This window comes from Propithecus coquereli, unplaced genomic scaffold, assembly GCF_000956105.1.
Source record: "Propithecus coquereli isolate 6110/MARCELLA unplaced genomic scaffold, Pcoq_1.0 Scaffold26, whole genome shotgun sequence".
NCBI lineage: Eukaryota > Metazoa > Chordata > Mammalia > Primates > Indriidae > Propithecus > Propithecus coquereli.
In genome coordinates, this window is record NW_012148174.1 from 2,630,517 (window position 1) to 2,634,224 (window position 3,708).

At 45.5% G+C, this 3,708-nt stretch overlaps 1 protein-coding gene across 1 annotated transcript in view; it reads right to left on the bottom strand.

Annotated features, from left to right (window-relative positions):
* The window catches only part of SEC31A (SEC31 homolog A (S. cerevisiae)), a 113,846-nt gene extending 112,755 nt beyond the window's left edge, over positions 1-1,091 (bottom strand). The window contains exon 1 of the mRNA XM_012647146.1: positions 670-1,091. The gene's annotated coding sequence lies outside the window, so the exon portion shown is untranslated. The remainder of the gene's footprint in view (positions 1-669) is intronic.
* Between the last annotated feature and the right edge of the window lie 2,617 nt (positions 1,092-3,708).

The following is a 3,708-nucleotide window of genomic DNA, read 5'->3' on the forward strand; positions in this document are numbered from 1 at the left end:
TGTGTAAAAATAAAATCACAGCTACAAAAACACTTCGAATTATCCAAAAGTTCTTAGAGTCTACAAATCTTTCCCAGAGTTCTAATTAAGGAATAATGAGAAATAAGGAGCAGAGAAGAACCACGAGAGTACCCTTTAGCCAATTCTTGAATAATCCGAGATGTACCGAAAACGCAGGATACTGTGAAAAGGGCGAGTCTCTAATTACCAATTAAATACAGTTATAACTGCCGACAAAGGCAACCAAATTTCACTTTTCTATAGTTAGAAAAGATAGTTTAGGAGGAAGGATTTGTCACAGACCATCACATCATTGTAACTTCCAAAAGACCTATGTAAAATTAGTTCTTTGAGATCAAAGAAAAGTTTACAATGCCCACAAGTCCAGGCAATATTTTGATTTATTTTACAAACACCCTGTAACTGAACCACTCACTAGCAAAAACATACAACCCTTAACGAGACTTCTTTCGAAGTACAGGGTACGACTGGCGACCATTGTCCTTAAAATAATCCAATCCTGGCTAAATGACAGTAGCCGTCAGTTCAAACCTATGAACCTCTCAATCCAGCAACAGTTCGAGTATACACAAAAAACCCCTAAGCAAATTAAAGTCAACCAAAGTAATTCCGAGATCTGTTTCCCTTCCTCGCCCTTGGAGACAGCACCTCTTTGTGCACCGGGGTCTGAAGGTCTCCTGACCTCAAGTCCGGTTACAGCCCGGCTGCGACGCCCCGGCAGGACGCCCTGTCGTGAGCCTCGGGGCAGCCCCCGCTCGGCAGCGGCAACGTCGGCGGGTGCGGACGGGCGCGATCACCGCAGGAGTCCGGAGGCCAGGCGTCGTTCCGCCGGGCCCGAAACCAAGAGCGGGGCGCGCCGTCACCAGAGACCGGGCCTCAGGCTGGCGGGAGCCGGCGGAGACCGAGGCCGGGATCTCAGACTTGGCGGGCTCTCCCTCAAGGACCGGAGGCCAGCGAAGAGGGCAGGAGGCAACAGGCGGACACACCTGGCGGGGACCCTCGGAGGCAGGTCCCGGCGTTAGCGTGGCGCCCGTCGGAGTCTCCCAGCATTCGCCACCGCCCCTCCTCCCGGCCCAGGGCCACCTCCACGTTCCGCTCCAACGTGGCAGCCGCAGCCCCGCCCGCCGGCCGGCCGGCACTTCCGGGAGCGCCGTCTCTCCCCGCCCACCCGGCGCACGGCCAGCCTCGGGACTTCCGGGACCGGCTGCGGAGTGGGGTTCTCGCTCCGGCTCACGGGCGCGCGAGATTAGGAACGTCTCTGAGGGGGCCGCTCAGGATGCGGAGGCGGTGGCCGGGACAAGGGGTGAAGGAGAAGTCCCGCTGGGCGTCTCCGTCCGGCTGGAGAACGACCGTGGGCCACACGAACGCCACGTAGCACTAGTCCCGTGAGGCTCAGCAGCCCCTGGCGACATGGCCGGCGCGGGACAAACCACGTGAAGAGTCGGGCTGCAAGGGCCTTATTGCAGTTTGTGGCTGGCTTCTTAAAATTGCCTTCTTCATTCGGCATGATTGCATTTTGAGAACTTCTATAAAACGAAACGCTGTGGTCCTATATAATGGCTATTGTGGACATACATGTTTTACTACTCCAAAGAGGCACTGACAGGGTGGTGTGTGTCAATTCGTTAGCATCCTTTCATACTTAAGTTACTATCCCAGGTGATTAATATCCCAGGGCATTACTTGAGATGTATTAGCACTTGCCTTCGGCCACTGTTACCTTACTAGTTTTCGCAGAGCACCGAATCAAATTAGATGCGTTGCCTGAATGTACTTTTAGTTTAGGGAATGATTTTGCAGCGAAGTCAAGCCGGAGGAAAATCCCTTGCGAAAGTACCAGAACCTGGATTCAACCTAGGTCTCCTAACGGCTAGCTAGACGAGTTCTCCTCCCGTTAGACCTATCGCTCAAAGCCAACTTTTCTAAGGCCTTTCTTTCCTAAACGCCTTCCCTGGAAGTAATTTTTTTTCTTTTGCACACAAAAAGACAAGTAAAATACGGCAAATACTCCTATTTAAGTACTAGAGAGTAGAAATGTTTTCGTACTCGCTGCACCCTTCCTAACACCCTTTCAATCTTATAGGTGTGGTTCGATTGAAAGCGCAAAAGTTTATTTCTGTAGGTTGAAATAGACAAGCTCTAGCAGACTACAGTTGACCCTTGAACAATCCTGGGTTAGGGGCACCAACCCTCAGCAGTCAAAAAGTCCCTGTATAGCTTTTGTCTCCCCAAAAGCCTAACTGCTAATAGTCCCTACTGTTGGCTGGGAGTCTTACTGATAACATAAAAGTCAATTAACACTTTGTATGTGATCTGTATTATATACTGTATTCTTACAATAAAGCTAGATGGAAAAATTTAGGAAAATCATATTTACTATTCCTTAAGTGGTAGTGGATAATCGTAAAGGTCTTCATCCTCATAGTTTTCCACTGAGCAGGCTGAAGAGGAGGAAAAAGAGGGGTTGGGCAAAAGCAGAAGAAAATCAGCATGTGTGCATCCACTAAGTTCAAACCCACATCGATCAAGGGTCAACTGCACTAGCTTACAGTGGCTAATTTCAGGTATGTTCTAAAAGGCCTCCCACTTTATTTTACTACTACAAGACTGGTTTACCTAGAGAGGTGGGAATAAAAATCCCTGACTTAAGTGGGACCATCTTTGAGCCAACAGAAAATGTTAAAACTCCAACTCTTTCCTACTGTCCCATCGCCAAAAGACTCTTTGTTACCTGCAAGTGTGAACTGGTATGGCAAAAGGGTTCATTAGGACTCTCACTTTCCTAAAAACCAATGATTACATTTACATTACCAGTGGTTACATTTTCTGGCATCATTTAATATAATCGTACAGTACAAACTGCACGTTCCTGTTGCAGGAGTCAGCAAACTCCACACCTCCCCTCCTCCCTTTTAGGTCCTATGAGATAAGAATGGTGTTTATATTTTTAAATATGAAATATATTTTTCCCCTTGGGGAGAAAAGGCAAAAGGAAAATATTTCATAACGAGTGAAAATTATATGAAATTCAAATGCTGTTGTCCATAAAGGAAGTTCTATTGGAAAACATTCACACTCAATGGTTTACGTATTGTCAATGCCCTAATTGTAATTGTAACAAAACAGCCAAGGATAAAATACGGCTGTAGACGTGATAGGTGTATTTACATTTCATTAAACATACATACTCCCAGCTTGTTTTACATGCAGGTAGTCCTGGCTTTGATCATGCAAGCTGACACTGTGCAATGCAATCTTAATCTATGGGAAAATTTGATTGTTCTGTGACCTTAAAATTTGTCAGATTAAAACCTCTACTGCTGTTGGTTATTAATGTAAAATATTGTACACTGTAAAACATTAGAAACACTAAAAATTACAGTGTTCTCTTTATAAATAATTTATCAAGAGTAGTTTGAACAGTGCTTGTGTTCTTGTCATATAACTTTTGAGGAGTAAGCATTTTTTCTATGCCTTGGCAAATTGCCATACTCCTTTCTATATTAGCTTCCAAAACTTTATCTTTCACAGTTTCAATGGCATCAAATACATCAAGTAAAAAACGTGAAGTTTTTTTTTTTACTGGCATTCACTTTCTCTGAGACATGTTCATCCTTTATATCAGAACCATTCCTCATTTGTCTATAGATTTGCCTTCACTGAGTTCCTCTGGCTACGTATCTATTA